The following is an 18,539-nucleotide window of genomic DNA, read 5'->3' as shown; positions in this document are numbered from 1 at the left end:
CAATGAAATCAGTTCCTGAATATTCTGGGCACATTTAATCATACAATCTTTTACTAACTCTGTTTCCGAATCCAATTTTATTAACTCATTGTAAATTCTTTTAATATGGGCATGTTTCTGATCCTTAATCTGAATTACCAAATTTTCATCTACTAAAGTAATTCCCACTTTCTTATCTAAAGTCCACCTCTGCACTATTTGCAAATATTGAAACCACAATTATAAAATATTTTCTTGCCTTAACACATCTGAAGACTTTAGTTGCCAATCAGTACCCAACCAAATAAGTAACTCTTTGTACGAAATGTTATCAAAATTCATCCCCTTAGAGACCCCCTGAATTGCTTGTCCGGGAATCCCCCAAATAGGTATTTTATAATTTAACTTATAATAATATTTCTTCCAAACTCGAAGTAGAGCATTTCTTAAAATGTGTGACTTAAAGACCCAATCTACTTTCTTATCAAAAATTAAGTATGCATGCCAACCATATAATAAATCCCACCCTTCAAGAACAAGAATATTTTTATTTGTTAAATTAAGCCAGTCACTTACTAAAGTGGCTGCATCATAATATAATTTCAAATTAGGTGCTTTAAGTCCACCTCTTTCTCGAGCATCTTGTAAAATCTTAAACTTTACCCTTGATTTCTTCCCACCCCACTCATCCAAATTAGCATCCTTCTTTAAAATGCGTATCATCTGAAACAAAAAAAGAAACTTTGGTAGAACATTCATCTTTACTACTGAAATTCTCCCCAGTAACGATAGTTGCAGTTTTTGCCAATCATTTAAATCGTTTTGAACTTTAACCCATAAGCGTTCATAATTGTTCTTATACAATTTTCCATTAGATGTTGTAATATATACTCCTAAATACTTAACCTTATTAACTACTTCATAACCTGTTGCTTCAGCTATAAAATCTTTTCCCTTCCTAGACATATTTTTCAATAATATTTTAGTTTTATTCTTATTCACCTTAAAACCAGAGACCTGTCCATACTGTGCTAAAATTTCAACCAAATCTTTGACCGAATCTGTTGGATGGGATAACGTCACAACCAAATCATCAGCAAAAGCTCTCAGCCTATAATCAATCTTACTTATTTTTATTACTTTTAATCTAGATGAATCTCAAATTTTAATAAGTAAAATCTCCATTGTTAATACAAATAACAAGGGGGATAAAGGACAACCCTGTATTGTACCTTTTCCTATTTTAAATCCGTCTGTTAATCCCACATTAATTATAATTTGTGCCGATTGTTGCTGATATATGGCCTTGAGAGCACACAAAAATTTATCTCCAAAGTTCATTTCCTCTACAACTTTCAATAAAAATTTCCAATCTAATTGGTCAAAAGCTTTCTCAGCATCTATGAATATTAAAGCAGCAGGGATTTGGTTGTTCTTATCCAAATACTCTATTAAATTAACAATTTGTCTTACATTATTTTTCATATATCTTCCCATTATAAATCCAGATTGGTCAGTATGAATCAATTGTTTCAAAACCTGCATTAATCTATTTGCCAATATCTTTGCAAAAATCTTGTAATCTGTATTTAAAAGAGATATAGGCCTGTAATTTCTAGGTTGGGACAGATCCTGGTCTTCTTTTGGAATCAATGATATGAAGGCCGTTCTCCAAGATGGAGGTAACTCTGCTCTGCACAAGATATCATTAAAAAGTTCCTTTAATGGTTCTATCATTTCTTCAGATAGCATCTTATAATAAATTGCTGTTAGCCCATCAGTACCTGGGGTCTTACCAACCTTCAATTGTTTAATTGCAGAAATAATCTCTTCAGAGGTAATTAAACCATTAATCCCATCACGTTGGTCACTCGTAAGTCTAGAAAAATGTGCTTCCTGTAGATATTTTTCTATACCTGAAGTTTGTATAATTTCACTAGCATATAAGTTTGAATAAAAATCTAAAAAGACTTTTTAATCAAATTTTGTTGATAGACTTCTTTACCTTTATAAATTATTTTATCTATAATCCTCGATTTCTGTTTCTTACGTAATTGATAAGCCAACCATCTACCAGGCTTATTTGCATTACAAAATGTATTATGTTTCACATACCTCAAATTAGTTGCCATCTGATCCGCTAATAACATATTAAATTGCTCCTTAAGCAGAGTAATAGAAACCTTTAAATTATTATCCATTGGGTTTGATATTAAAATCTTTTCCTTACATTTAATCTCATCTTCAAAATCTTTACATTTCTGAGTCTGTTTACGTCTATGAGCATTGTTCATAGAAATCAAAATCCCTCTCATATATGCTTTACTAGAATCCCATACCATTGGCATCGAGGTACCCTTATTCATGTTCCAAGCAAAAAATCCCTTTAAATAACCTCTACATCTCTGTATATTCTCTTCATATCTAAATAAATTCTCGTTCAACCTCCAAGACCTTCTAGTCCTTTCTTCCAACGAGATTTCCAACCATACAGAACTATGATCTGAAATTATTCTAGGAAATATCTTGATATTCTTCACCCTAGAAACGAAATCATTATAACCAAAAAGAAGTCAATTCTAGAATAACATTGGTGCCTATCTGAAAAAAAGGTAAAATCTTTTTCCTCCGTGTTCTGTTCTCTCCAAATGTCTCTAAGTTCCAAATCAACCTTTAAATAAATAAATAAAACTTTAGGAAGTCTTGCATGATTAGAAACTTTAGAAGAACCCTTCTTATCTTTACTTGAGTCTAAAACACCATTCCAATCTCCCATCATAATAACTGACTTGTAATCCAAAGAAGTTAATTTCTGGTGAATCATCTTATAAAAATATTTTTGTTGTTGATTGGGAGCATATAATCCGACAAGAAGAGTTCTCTTATCATTTATTAATAAATCATTAATAACATATCTTCCTTGTGGATCAGAATCAATTAACTTCGGTGAAAGCTCCTTTGTCACATAAATAACTACAGCTCCTTTTTTTCTGCAAAGCAGGAGCTATGAAATGTACCCCCAGCCGGGGGTTAAACAAATATTTTTGATCTTTAGAAATAATATGAGTCTCTTGTAAACAAATAATATCATTTCTGTGTTGTTTCAAATAATGAAAGATTTCCTTTCTTTTCTGTGGTGAATTAAGACCATTAACATTCCAAGTTAGAAGCTTTGCCTTTCTTGGCAGGTTGAAGCCTTTGGAACAAAACCTCTAGATTTGCAGTCGATGACCTCTTTGGCCTTACTCCTCCCACTGGCTCCAAAGTAGACTGTGATGAAACTCCATCATCTACCTTTTGTTGTTGTTGTTGTCTTTCTCTGCGTTTATGAGCAGCACGTGTAATTTTCTGTTCCCTTGGGTCTTCCGTTATTTGCAAATTCTGTTGCATAGATTCAACCAATAATTCTTCTCCCAAAGATGGCATTGAACCTACAGCCAACTGTGCTTCTGCCTTGCTCTCATCTTTTTTTGATCTTGGAGATGGTGGTGGACTTCCTTTTAAAATAGTAACATAAAAATCTCTTGCTTTTGAAATTGTATTAAGACGATATCGTGTGCCAACGTAGGTCACCACTATCCCCACAGGTATATCCCATCTAAATTGAATTTGTCATTTCTTAAGTTCTGCAGCCAAAAAAGCAAAGTCTTTTCTTTTTCTGAGAATTTTGGAAGGTATTTCCTTTAAAACTATCACATCCTGAGCTGCAATCTGAAATCTTTGCTTATAGAAGACCTGTATAATTTCATTACGAAGTGATTTTCTCGCAAAGTAAACCACCACATCTCTTGGTAATTTTCTCTGTTTTGCAACCCACGAATTAACTCTGAAAATCTTTTCTATATCTCTCAACATTACTTCAGGATCAAATTCCAAAATAGAAGCCAGTTCTACTGCAATTTCTTCTTTCAAATTCTCCTGAACATTTTCCTTCAAGCCTCTTATTCTCAAAGCATACTCCATTTCTCTATATTGTGACATTATAATTTCATTCTGTGCAACATTCACTTTATCTTCTATTTTTTCAACTCTATCTTGTAATATTTCAACATTACCAACCACCTCGTCCACCCGGTCGTCAATCTTTTCCACAAGGCCAGCAAGCCCCTGGAGTGCAAACACAATATCTTCCCTCAGCTCATTATTTTTTTGAGCCAGGAGCTCTGCTGTTTTTATCTAAAAACATCTAAATGCTTTTTATCTAAAGCATCTTGTAAATCCTTAAGTGTAATTACCTGAGGTGGAGGAGAAGGTGGAGAAGGTTTAGGTTTAGGTTGTTGTACAATCTGAGTTACTGGAGAGGCAGTTGAAGTTTTAGGAAGAGAAAAAGATCCAGGACATTTTGAAGCCATTTTTTTAAAAAAAGGGATTTTTTTCCCTTTCTTTTTTCAAAAAATAATAAAATAAGAATAAAGGAGAAGAAAAAGCAATCCCCCCTTTAAAAGGAAAAAAATTTCTTTAAGTAAACCAAGTCTGTTACATTGTTAAGACTTTGTTGCCAGTTAGAGATAATGAATGGAAAGTAAAAAGTGAAAGTTCTCAGACAAAGAAAGTAACAAAGAAGCACAATTCCTCCGCCATATTTCTTCACTCCAATTGAAATAATAACAGGAGAAGATGTTAATTCACACTGAGTTAAGTTTAAAATAAAATCATCCAATTCTTGTCTTCCTGACCACTCTGTCTGCTTTTAAGTTGACTTACTGTTTTTATTTAAACAGCAGCAGTGGAGGCAGCATCTAGCTTCGTTCTCCCGCCAAAGGAGTCCAGGAAAACAGAGCAGCACCCAGACTCCGAGGGAGCTCTCACTGTTCGTCTCCCAGGAAAAGACTGGGAGACTTGTGAGGCTCTACCTCTATCCAGGCAAAGGCTCACCTTCCTCCCTTCACCCGGGAGGAAGGTTTCAAGCCGCAAAACAGCTGATCAGTGCAGTTTTGCTGGCTTTTACACTTCCCTGTGACGGACGACTGTCAAATAGCCGCCATCATCACCGGTGCAGCCACCGGAAGTTGTTTTGCTTGACTTTTACACAGATTCCAGTCATTCTTTTAGAAATATGTTCTGGCTAACAATCTTGAAAGCTTTAAAATCAATAAAATATAGTTTTATTACAGAATTCTAGACATCTGTTCTCTTCATTCCCTATGGATATCTCCAGGATACATACCATTGCTTCAGAAAAGCAACAGTGTGTGAAATGTGTATTGCCAATTAACTTATATGTTTTTTTTCTCAACTGTTCAATCATGTCTGGATTCTTGGAGGCTGCCTGGACAAGTCCCTCAAATTTTCTTGGCAAGGTTTTTTTAGAAGGGCAGACTAAATGGACCACTAGTTATTTTCTACCATCAGTTTTCTATGTTTCTATTATAAAAGAAACCAGAATATTTAGAAGTCAGACCCAACTGTTTAAAATATGTTCTATGCTGGAGCAGGAGGTTTCATCTGATGTGTGTTTTTGAATGGAAAACAAAGGCTAACAAAAAACATTTGTAACATTTGTAATCAAAAATAAGCCTTCTAATTTCTGGAAGAATGATCCAATGAATGATTGGATCAGAGTGATTTAAAAGGACCAAATCAGTGTAAATGCCATTAAAATATTCTTGCATATTATTGAGTTAATTTCATGATTATTTTCATAAAATCATTCCTATCCCTTCCCCCAGCCTTACTTGTATATCAATGATAGCAAATGATTCTAGGAAGTACACAGTAAATATTCTGTCATTTACTTTTCTTAGCAGCAATATTTAAATGATTTGTTATTGTCTGGATTTTTTGTGTAATATCTCATTCTGTTACCCATAGACATTATTTCTTGGTGTTAATCAGTAATGTTACAGTCATTGAAATTTTCTCAAAATATAATGTAAAAGTACTACACAATGTCATTTTTGGAAATAATATTAAGAAGAAATGAGTATCTGTGTGAGAGCTGGAACAATATCTATAAAGCTTCCTGCCTGCTTTCTCAATTACAGCTAAATTTGATTTTGTTGAATAAAATATTCAGAGCTGAATGAATCCCTTAGAGATTCTCAAGCAAGGTTTTTATTTTAAAGCATTTAAAGCAGAACTGCTTAATTCATACTATGCATCAGTCTCCACACAAAAAGAAACTATAGCCCAATATACCAAAAAAACCACTGCAAAAGACAAATTAGGAACAAAAATTAAAATAAGAAAGAAAATGGTAAGAGAATACCCACCTGACCTTGACGAATATAAATCACTGGGGCTGGAAAAGGGATGATGTGGTTCCCATCTTCAAGAAAGAAAAAAAATGGACTCAGGAAACTATAGACCAGTGATGGTGAACCTTTTAGAGACAGAGTGCCCAAACTGCAACCCAAAACCCACTTATATATTGCTGGGTGCTGGATGGATGTGGCCAACTGGGTGGGCGTGGCTATGGTAGTCATGGCAGACTAGGTGGTCATGGCCAGGGTGGGCATACCCAGCTCGAAGTTACTCCTGGAGAGGGGTGCCTGTGAGGGCCAGGCAGGGTTGGGGGAGATCCAGGGGGTCTCTGGCAGGTGGGGCAATGGGCAGGAGGGCGTCTTGCTCAGCTGATGGCTTGGGGGGAAGGGGACAGCTACACCCCCTCTCAAATGCTGCAGTCTCATGAAAGCGGGATGAAAACTCCAAAAAGTGACAGGGAAAAAAGTTAAAAGAGTGTCTCGCGATGGTTTTCTTTCCCACTTCCTTCTAGCTGCAGTTTAAATATGTAAAGACCACAAAAGAAAAAACTTGGCCTTCTCTCATTTTAATTCAGAAGGCAGGAATGGGAGGATGGGGGTTGTTTGTTTCAAAGGAAGGGAAAGAGAGGGGCTGGGGGAGCACTGCAGGCAAACAGTGATGGCACAAGGCTTCTGGCTATGCAGAGGGGCTTGGGGGGCGCATTCTCTTTAAAAGAGCAAAACGAGGCAAAAAATAAAAATCCCCACTCACTCCACCTCCCAAAAACACAATAACAGAGCTTTCAATGATACAAACAGTCCTTGGAGGCCATATGAGTGGGCTCATTGCCTCTCTGTTTCCCCCCTCCCCAGACACTTGGCAGAGCCTCTTAATCGTAGAACGTTGGGCAGGGGTGTCCCCCCTCTTGAGTCAGGGGTACCAGCTCAGCAGCATACAAGTGGATTGCCACAGTCTGTCTCACCCTCATGTCACTGTGTGTGTGTGTCTTCCAACCCAGCCTTGGCCTGCAGAGCAGGTGGCATCCCCTAAGACCATCCCTTCATGGGTCACCAGCATCCTGCTCTCCCCCCTCCCTGGACTGCCATCTGTCATAAATAGTGCTTGAGTGGTGTGTGTGTGTGTGTGTGTGTGTGTGTGTGTGTGTGTGTGTGTGCTGGACTAGAAAAATCAGAGGTCCCCAACCTTTTGGGCACCTGGGGCTGGTTCCATGGAGACAGGATTTTCTGTGGACCGGAGGGTGAATGGTTTTGTGTGCTGCCTGCATCCCATGGATAGGGCTTTGCTTGTTTGTGTGGACCAGTAGCTGGCATGCCACAGTTCAGTAGCGGTCCATGGATCGCGAGTTGGGGACCCCTGATTAGATGACTCTTCCAACTGTTATTCTAATTCCCCCCCCCCCCAATGCCCAGCAGCTGCTGCCAAGGTGGCTCTCCTTCCTTTGGGGAGAAAGGTGGCCAGCATGTCCTGGGGACTGGGGGGGATTGGGAGTGTGAGGGTGCAGGGGGAGGCTCCTGAGCCCTGCACCTCTTCTGAGGGGGGGAGGAGGAGAGTGGGGAGGGGCTGTGCTGGGATCAGGGCTCCTTGTGCCCTCCACTGCCCACCTGCGTTATTCTACTGCAGATGCCATGGCTCTGCTTGCCTGGCAGGGCGGGGGCGCGTTCACGCACGGGGATTCACATGGGGCTGCTGCCTCACTTGCCGTGCTGCCTACCACTCTCCAGCCTGTCACCGGCCAGCTGGGTGCTGAGCTTGGGCCTTGGGCAGATGGAGGCCAGAGGGGAGTGAGAGCCGCAGCTGCCCAGCTCCTCTGCCTCAGAATGTGTGTCGGTAGAGGCATCACCTGGCTTAGTAAGGCACGGTCTACCCACAGAAGGAGGAGGAGGATGGAGGAGAAGGGCTGGTCAGGAATGGGCTGGCGACAGGCACAGCGCTGCCCATGGGGAGAATCTGTCCAGTCCCAGCCTGGAGGGGGGAGAGGCCAAGGGAGCCTGAAGGGAGGCAGGTGCAGTGCTCAGGGGTAGTCACTCTTCCCCCCTTCCCCCATGCTCCTGCTAATCGTAGGACAGCTGCCACCATCTGGTGCTCTCCACCCTGTCACTGGCTAGCTGGGTGCACCGAGCTCAGGCCTCAGTGGATGGAGGCTGGAGGGAAGCGAGAGCCATGGCTGCCTGGTTCCTCTGCCTGACAATACATGCAGGGAGAGGCGCTGCAAGCTCTGCAAGCCATGGTCCACCTGCAGAAGGAGGATGGAGGAGGAGGGCTGCCAGGGACAGGCGCAGGAGCAGTGCTGCCCATGGGAGGAAACTGACCAGCCCCAGTCTGGAGGGGGGAGAGGTTGAGGGAGCCCAAAGGGAGGCAGGTGCAGTGCTCAAGGGTAGCTGCTCTCCTCCCTCCCCTCGCGCTCCCGCAGAAGGGCTGGCTTCGGCACCACCTGGGCAGCCTGGCCACACATCTGTCCAGATGTCAGAATCCAATTATATTTCATCTTTAATTATCAAATATAGAAACTCCCAATTCTGCCATCTCTGGATTCTGCCATAAGAGGGAGAGAAGGGGGAGAACAAAGGGGCTTTATGGCCCTCACTTCCTTCAGTACACTTCAAAGGGCTGAATGTTGAATGTGTGTTTATTGTAACCTCGAAGTGTTAGCATACCAAAGGAGAGTATTTGCCTTTCATGTAGTTATCTGAAGTCTCCATCCAGATGGAAGAAAGAAGAAAAGGGGTGGAATTGTGATACTTGAAACTATCACTGGAAGGGGGGTTGATTGGGTGGGACTACTGGGGAACCCCTTAAAACCTTGAATGGAAGAGCTTGAACCCCAAGTCCTGTCTAGCATGCCTGCAACCACTTCTCTTAATAAAGGATTCCTGTTGGAAGAATTATTCCAAGAGTTCTGTCTTCTTAAGATGCAAAGTGGGGTGGGTCCTTACATTAGACAGGACTTGCAAAATTAATCCACCTGGAAGGGAGACCCTTGCCGGGGGATTTTGCAAAAATTTACCATGTCAGACAACGAAGCAAGAGAGGGGGAAAACTCCCTGGAAAGAGAGCCGCTGACCCAGTTGGAACCTTGCCAGATGTTGGAATCCGAGAGGCCAGATTCCTCAGGAGAAGAAGTGGTGGAGACACAGGACTACAAGCCTCGCTGGTCGATGGGCGTTGGAAAGAAAAGTGAGTGGGGAAAGGAATCAAGAAAGGTGACCCTGAGACGGGGGACCAAGCAACCAGAATGGAAGCAGGAGATGGAGAAATCCCTGCACGCAAGTGAAGAGGGAGGAAGCTGGGCACCGTACTCAGACTGGATCCTAGAGAAAGCTATTGACCTGATGAAGAGAACTCTCAGCTCCCTAGGAGAGGAGAATACTGAGCCCTACGGCCACCCCAGTTCCTGGAGCCACAAAGGGAGAGACACCGAGGGGGACGTGGAACCTGCAACCCCAGGGACATCTACTGATCCAGGAGCCCCCACCCCCTACCGGACCACAGATGGCAATCTGGACGGAAGACACTACCACCCACAACGGAGGCACCGATCCATTCCAAGACGTCCACCGTTGGAGGTGAAATTCAAAGGGGAGCCAACACGCTTGGGGTTTTTCCTAACCCAAGTCCTCAGCTACATGGAGGAATATGGGCAGGACATTCCCAGCGACAAAGCCCGCATCCGGATCGTGCAATCTGCCCTGGATGGACCAGCTGCGGATTGGGTAGTGAACTTGCATGACTCCAATGCCCCAGAACTCAGTAACTTCAACCGTTTCATGTCCTCTTTGAGAAGACGATTTGAAGACCCCCTGGCTGATCGCAAAGCCCGTGAAAGAATAACAACGATGAGGCAAGGCAAACGCCCAGTGGCCGAGTATACACAAGAATTCCGGGCCATTGCCAGCAAACTGAATTGGCCAGAAGACATCCTCCTTGGCCATTTCAAAGACGGACTAAACTATGATCTATATGATGCTTGCCTGCCCCGAGGGGACCCACATCGACTTGAGGAATGGTACGTCTTGGCAGAGGAAGCAGAGATCGACATATTGAAGAGGCACCGCCGAAGAAAACAATGGAGCCGCCCCCCGCCTGAGCTGACACACCAACCGGTGAAATCATCGGATACAGCCAAGAAGCAAATGGGGTGTTTCAAGTGCAGAAGAGAAGGGCATCGAGCTGTAGAATGCCGCTCAAAGGCCCCCCAGCACAACCCAGACAGATCCCCAATCAACAAACCCAGAGAGTATTCAGCTAAGCCAAAAGAAACAGCCATGAGAATGATGGAAATTGCAGAAACCCCCACCTCTGCTCACCAAGGGGAAAGAACTCCAGCCTACACCACAGGGACGGTGGATGCCTCAGATGACAGCTCGGAGGGCGAACCCCTGGTAAGTGGATGCATCACACCCATCTTCAAAACAGTGACTATATTAATCCCCCCCATGCCCGAAGCTGTGAAGGTGAAAGCCTTAATAGACTCTGGCTGCACCCGCTGCCTTATTAGCCCAACACTAGTGGGGAATCTGGGCATCCCATCCAGGAGACTGGAACAACCAATCTCATTTGGCCAGCTAGATGGATCCATAGCAGGGGGGATGCCAGCTACCCTAGCCACTCTGCCAATACACCTCTCCCTGGGCAACCATGAAGAGGACTTAACGTTTGTGGTGACCCCAGGTATGGAATGCCCAATGATTCTAGGGATGGAATGGTTGAAAAAATGGAACCCCTGGGTAAATTGGAGGACGACAGAAATCAAATTCCCGAAGGGGGACCCTATGGACTTAAAACCCCAAGGGAGGCTACCAGAATCAAGAATAGAAAAAGCATCCATAGGAGAGGAAAAAAGATTAACAGAAATACCAGAGGAATATAGGGACCTTGCTGAAGTCTTCAGTGAGGAGAGGGCGAATGAGCTTCCCCCCCACCGACCCACAGACTGTACCATTGAATTCAAGCCTGGGGCAAAACTCCCGAAGCCCAGATTATACTCCATGAGCCCAAAGGAGAAGGAGGAAATGGAAAGATTTATAAAAAAAAACCTGGAGAGAGGTTTCATTGAGCCAGCCAAGCCTAAAGTGGCTGCCCCGGTCCTTTTTAGAGAGAAGAAGGATGGCTCTTTACGTTTATGCGTGGATTATAGGGCCCTGAATACAATCAGTGAAAGCAACCTATACCCGCTGCCCCTCATGAAAGACATGCTGTCACACCTATCGAAAGGGAAAATTTTTTCTAAACTAGACTAAGGGAAGCTTACTATCGCGTGAGAATCAAGGAAGGGGACGAATGGAAGACTGCATTTAACTGCCCCATGGGGTGCTATCAATTCAAAGTCTTGCCATTTGGATTACAAGGGGGCCCTGCAGTCTTTATGCAATTAATCAATGACGTTCTAAGGGAGCACCTATTTAAGGGGGTCCTTGTTTACTTGGACGACATTCTTATCTTTACTGAAACAAAAGAAGAACACGTCAAACTTGTCAGAGCGGTTTTAAAGAAGCTGCGAGCCGCTCACCTATATGCCAAACTCTCAAAATGCGAATTCCACCAGGAAAGGATAGACTACCTAGGCTATCGCATATCCCCACAGGGCATTGAAATGGACCCGGAGAAGGTCAAAGCAGTACTAAATTGGGCACCACCCCGCACAAGAAAGCAACTACAAAGTTTCCTGGGCTTTGCAAATTTTTACCGCCAATTCATCCCCTCATTTGCACAGATAGCCTTGCCCCTCACTAACTTACTAAAAACGAAGGGAACATCCTCAGTAAAACCTAGCCAGCCACTAACATGGACAATGGAGTGCCAAGCAGCGTTTGAGAGACTAAAGAGACTTTTTTCTGCCGAACCAGTACTAAGGCACCCAGACATGGACAAGCCCTTCATAATACAGGCAGATGCAAGTGATGTGGCAGTGGGGGCTGTGCTATTACAAGAAAATGATGATACAGTATTGCAACCCTGTGCATATACATCCAAGAAACTCACGGAAACAGAACAGCGCTGGCCCGTATGGGAGAAGGAGGCTTATGGGATACGTTGGGCATTACTCACGTGGCGACAGTTCCTGGAAGGCAACAAAATCCCCTTCCAGGTGTGGACTGATCACAAAAATTTAGAAGCCCTGAAAACTTCCAGGAAACTCAATCCCAAACAAGCCCGCTGGTCCCAGCATTTTCACCAATTCCAATTTAAGCTCAAACATTTACCAGGAAGAAAGAACTTCCTGCACTATCTCGCATGCCCCAATATAACAGCGCACGAACCACAGACTCTAGACCAATAATGGCAGAGTCACAACTGGCAGCACCAGTAACCACAAGAACCCAAGCCAAAATAAAACCACAACTGGACAGCCAAACTGGGATTGAATTCAGAAAAAGTTTGGAAACAGATGAATGGTTCCAGAAAAACAAACATGTGTGCACAATGAGAGACGGGTTGCCTTGGGTAGGGGAAAAGTTATATATACCAACAACTCAAAGACTAACTTTCATGCACCTTTGCCATGACACAAAATCAGCAGGGCATTTTGGATTTGTAAAAACTTTACACTTAATTAAACGGCAATTTTGGTGGCCATCAATAAAAAAGGACATAGAAAGTTATGTTGCCAGCTGCCCAACCTGTGCATCAGCAAAGAGGTTGCAAGGGAAATCGCCAGGGCTATTACAACCAGTGGCAAGTCCCTCAGCCCCCTGGAGGGAAATAGCCATGGATTTTATAGTGGAATTGCCTGAAAGCAATGGGAATACTGTTATCTGGACAGTCACGGACCTATTTTCCAAACAGGTGCACTTTATCCCTTGCCAAAAAATTCCCACTGCAAAGGCCTTAGCAAAACTTTTCATCCAGCACATTTACAGATTGCACGGGGCACCCCAACGCATCATCTCTGATAGGGGAGTGCAATTTACGTCTGCATTTTGGAAGGAATTTTTATCCCTCTTAGGGACCACTCTGGGATTGACATCTAGCCACCACCCTCAAGGAGATGGACAAGCGGAACGCTGCCAGTCGGTACTTGAGCAATATTTGAGATGTTTTTTAAATTTCCAACAGAGTGATTGGACGGACTTACTTCCTTTTGCAGAAGTTGCCTACAATAATGCAGTCCACTCCAGCACAGGCTACACTCCTTTTCAAATAGCCAACGGTCAAAGTTTCAACCCTATGCCAGAGTTAACCCCAAAAGAACCAACGATCCCTTCACTGAAAGAATGGATGGAAAACCTACAAAACACCTGGCCAATAGTCAGAAAATCACTAGATGAAGCTAGGCGGGCATACAAAGCACAAGCCGATAAAAAAAGGGTTGAGCCTACACCATTCATTATAGGAGAAATGGTGTACTTATCTACAAAATACCTAAAGTCCCTACAGCCCTGTAAAAAACTTGGACCAAAATATATAGGACCTTTTCCAATTAAAAGAATCATAAATCCAGTAACAGTAGAATTGGAATTACCCAAAAACCTCAGGCAAATACACCCAATTTTTCATTGCAGCTTGCTGAAAAGAGAGCATCAGTCACATCTACGGCCAAAAATCCCCCCACCACCACCTCCACTCATGGTGGAGGGTGAACAACACTTCGAAATAAAGGAAGTCCTGGATTCTAGGAGATATCATGGGGCAACTCAGTACCTAGTTGCCTGGAAACACCTCCCTGCCTCACAAAATGAGTGGGTCCATAAACGTCATGTCAGAGCCCCGAAGCTATTGAAGAAGTTTCACACAGAGTATCCTAACAAGCCTGACTAAATTTTATACTTGTGTTTTCTTTCAGGTGGATCTCTCTTATTGTTAAGAGGGGCCGGATGTCAGAATCCAATTATATTTCATCTTTAATTATCAAATATAGAAACTCCCAATTCTGCCATCTCTGGATTCTGCCATAAGAGGGAGAGAAGGGGGAGAACAAAGGGGCTTTATGGCCCTCACTTCCTTCAGTACACTTCAAAGGGCTGAATGTTGAATGTGTGTTTATTGTAACCTCGAAGTGTTAGCATACCAAAGGAGAGTATTTGCCTTTCATGTAGTTATCTGAAGTCTCCATCCAGACGGAAGAAAGAAGAAAAGGGGTGGAATTGTGATACTTGAAACTATCACTGGAAGGGGGGTTGATTGGGTGGGACTACTGGGGAACCCCTTAAAACCTTGAATGGAAGAGCTTGAACCCCAAGTCCTGTCTAGCATGCCTGCAACCACTTCTCTTAATAAAGGATTCCTGTTGGAAGAATTATTCCAAGAGTTCTGTCTTCTTAAGATGCAAAGTGGGGTGGGTCCTTACACCAGAGCTGCTGGCAGGCCCAGCCTGCCTTCCTTCCTTCCTTCCTTCCTTCCTTCCTTCCTTCCTTCCTTCCTTCCTTCCTTCATTCATTTCTTCCTTCCTTTCTCCCTCTCTCTCTCTCTCTCTCTCTCTCTCTCTCTCTCTCTCTCTCTCCCTTTCTCCAAAGTCCAAACTCACACATCCTCCTTTTCCTACTAACTCTGCAAAGCACAAACAGATGCCGCATCCTACTTGTCTTCTCCAAATTCATGCCCACCATCACTTCCAAAGGCCATCTGCTCACTCACTTGCTCTCTCGCTGCATTTCCACCAAAACTTGTTCCTTTTATACTGGTTCCTTTCTCCCTGCCCAGCTGTTGCAGCGGTTCCCATGAGAGCACTGCTGAATTCGGTTTCCCTGCCCTCTCCAGTTGCCACTAGTCAGGCGCACATGGAGAGGGGAAAGGGAGCATTTCTCTGGTGCACATGCCAACAGAAAAGGCTCTGCATGCCCAATCTGGCACGTGTGCCATAGGTTTGCACAACAGCTATAGACTAATATCAATACCTGGGAAGATCCTAGAAAGATAATCAAAAAACAGATCTGTGAACAACTAGAAATAAACAAAGTTATAACCAGTAGCCAGTACAGGTTTGTTAAAAACAGATCATGCCAAACCAATCTTATTTCATTCTTCAACAATGTGACTAAACCAATACACCAGCAAAATGCTGTGGATATAGTATACTTAGACTTCAGTAAGGCATTTGATAAAGTAGACCACAACCTACTCCTTGGTAAGCTAGAAAAAGGTGGAATAGACAACATCACCACCAGATGGATCTGTAGCTGGCTGGAAAAACATACTCAACAAGTAATCCTCAATGATACTACATCCAAATGGAGAGTGTGGAGGAATTTGCACGTGCAGCAAACTGCCATGCATTGCCCCCACAAGCCTCATAACCTTTTGATACCCTTTGTCCCAAGGAAGCAGCCAAAAGATCACCCCCTTTTGACTGAATATCTTACCTACCTAAATAATATGCTTTAAGTTTCCCCTTATCTCTTCCTGTCTTTATCTCTTCTTGTCTTTATCAGTTCTTTCTCCTTTTCTAATTTACCTGTATTTGTTTTTACCTGCTCTCAACAGGTAATGTGTTACTAGAAAATAATTGCTTATATGAAGGAATTTTTCAATTACTTTATGTCAACAACTAACAACTTCTAAATGTAAAATGTCAGCAGTTAATGGTAAAGCCTATGTATGTAAAAAGTATATAAGAAACAATAAACTCAGAGTTTGAGAAGCTGTGTGAAGCTGTGTCATGCAGCTTCAAACCTCTGCTCAAGAAATGCCTGAGTCTTTTTCTTAGCATCGTTACAAATGGCACCTTGAACTGGGACATCCCCTTCCGAGGGAAAGCAACAACCAATATATTTACAGTCGTCTGGAACAGACTCCTTGGTGCACCTTCTCGTCTTCTCATCCTGCGAGATTTCTCAAACTGTAAGTATGGGCTGCGATATATCTCACCATCAGCAAAAGCATGTAAGAGAGTTAAAGTTTCTCTTACACAAATCGGGCATGACCATGCCTGAAAGGGAGCTTAGGAAGCTGGTGAGTGAGATAGGAAAAAACTGTCCTTGGTATCCTGAAAGGGGGACACTCCAACTTAAGAATTGGGAAAGAATAGGTAACACCCTTCATCAGGAACCCCGAGCCTCAGTGGATGTTTTGCATTGTTGGCATCAATGTCGCCATGCAGTGGAAAAATATGGAGCTGATGAAGTACAATTAAGTTCTACTCCCTCTCCAGGTTTTAATCATGAAAAGGTTTCAGTTCCATCAGGTCCTATATCTTCCACGATAGATGTAACACCTTCAGAGCAAAAGAATTCTAGATCTTATGTTTCTATTCGCCATGTATTAGAAAATCAAATGGCGAAAGGAGAGGGAGATATGCAGGAAATAGCAGATATGCTCTCAGTTTGTCCTGTACATTTGACTGGGCAGGTAGATGCAAATGGAGCCCCAGTGGTTGAATATCAACCACTTTCTTTCTTTCTTTTTATTGAAAATTTTTAAAATTTTACAAAACAAATCCCCTCCCCAACCCCCCCACCCTCCCATACCCTCCCCCAACTCCCCAAACCTCCCTAACCCTACCCTAGACCTCCCAGAGTTGGTTACAGGCTTATCCAAAATGTTTCAAGAAAAAAAAAAGAAAGAAAAAGAAGAAAAAAAACTTAAAGCACCTATAAATCCTAAACAAATCTAAATACCTTAAGTTAAATAAATTATCTCTAAAAGATAATAGTAATTAAAATCATTAAGCACATTATAATATACTCTAAACATCTTCTAATCATACTTATAATATTATCCATCATTCTATATAAGTTCCTTCCAAAACACAATTTTAAACACAACTTTCTTTGAACATCTATACCTACAATATGAAATCTAATATGAATCATTAGCAAATCTGGATACATTTAATTAAACTAATTATACTCTCTCCAAAACTTTAAGCATTACTTAAAACTTAAAATGTTGAAATAAACAAATTATACTCCCTCCAAAACACAAATTTAAACATTACTTAAAACATAAAATATTAAGAACCCCTTATACACATTTAAAAATATGGAACGCTTCACGAATTTGCGTGTCATCCTTGCGCAGGGGCCATGCTAATCTTCTCTGTATCGTTCCAATTTTAGTATATGTGCTGCCGAAGCGAGCACAAATATCAACCACTTTCTTATGCATTCTTAACAGAATTGTGTAAGGGTATAAGAGATACTGGCTTAGGTAGTTCATATGTGCAAGGTATGTTAGAAGCAACAATGAGGAATCATGTTTTGGTACCAGAAGATTGGAAAACAACAATTCATATGTTATTAACACCAGCTCAGTATGTGGTATGGGATAGTGAGTTTAGACATCAATGTGCATTAAGAGCAGCAACTTCTGGAGGTGCTTACCTCCCAGAGCAGTTATATGGCTCTGGTGATTACACTCCAATGGATGCACAAATTGTTTTGCCTATAGCTACTCTTCAAATATCCTCTGAATGTGCTTACAAAGCTTTTGGAAAAGTTCCTATAACTGGGAAACCATCTCAAGCATTTTCAAATATTCGTCAAAAGGCAAATGAACCATATGCAGATTTTATTAACCATCTGCAAGATGCCTTGAGACGACAAATTGATAATCCTGATGCCCAAGCTGAATTGCTTATGAAATTGGCTAAAGAAAATGCCACCTCTGAATGTAAACGGGCCAGTATTGGATTGGGAGCTCAACCAGATTTAGCAGAAATGATCATAGCATGTCAGAACATAGGGACTGTTTCTTTTCAAACTAATCTCTTAGCTGCAGCTCTTACAAAACCTCAGGGGAAATGTTATAATTGTGGTAAAATTGGACACTTCAAACAGGATTGCAGAAATCCTGGGGGAGGAAAGTATGCCTCCCAACCATTTAAAAATAATGCTGGGAGACGTCCAAAAACAAAATGCCCTAAATGTAATAAGGGATTTCATTGGGCTAATGAATATCGGTCGGGAAACTTCAAAGCGGGCCGGTCTCTGGCCCCGGTCCAAACAGAGACCCTTCAGTAATTCCATCAACAATTAACAATAGCCCTGCTGCCACTAGAGGGAGTGCTGGGATAGATTTAACTATCCAACAAGAAGTGTGTTTCAAATTTCCAGGAGAAGTACAAATAGTTCCTTCACAACTTTCTGGACCTCTCCCTTCTGGATATATTGGATTAATTTTGCCTCGATCTAGCATGGGAAAAAAGGGAATTTTTGTAATACCTGGAGTAATTGATTCTGACTATACAGGTGTCATCTTTATTCAGTTATGGACTAACATGCCACAGACTTTGCCAAGTAATACTAGTCCTGCACAATTACTCCATTTGCCCTATTTTGTCCCTGCAGGGGGTCGTGATAGGGATCGAGGGGACGGCAGGTTTGGTTCCACAGATCCTGTTGTAATTGCATTAACCACCCCAATCACCACCCAGCGACCCCGTCAGATAGTCTTTTTTCAGGGTAAGCTTTTTGAGGGCATAA

At 42.3% G+C, this 18,539-nt stretch overlaps 1 non-coding gene across 1 annotated transcript; it reads right to left on the bottom strand.

Moving 5' to 3' along the window:
- Positions 1 to 17,091: 17,091 nt before the first annotated feature.
- LOC120314713 lies at positions 17,092 to 17,198 on the bottom strand. The gene has a single exon (XR_005558512.1). It is a non-coding gene; the product is annotated as a U6 spliceosomal RNA (small nuclear RNA).
- Positions 17,199 to 18,539: the final 1,341 nt, after the last annotated feature.

This window comes from Crotalus tigris, unplaced genomic scaffold (genome assembly GCF_016545835.1).
Source record: "Crotalus tigris isolate CLP2741 ecotype Arizona unplaced genomic scaffold, ASM1654583v1 scf7180000018982.274923, whole genome shotgun sequence".
Taxonomy (NCBI): domain Eukaryota; kingdom Metazoa; phylum Chordata; class Lepidosauria; order Squamata; family Viperidae; genus Crotalus; species Crotalus tigris.
The sequence above is the reverse complement of the archived record's forward strand: the minus strand, read 5'-3'. Positions and strand labels throughout refer to the sequence as shown.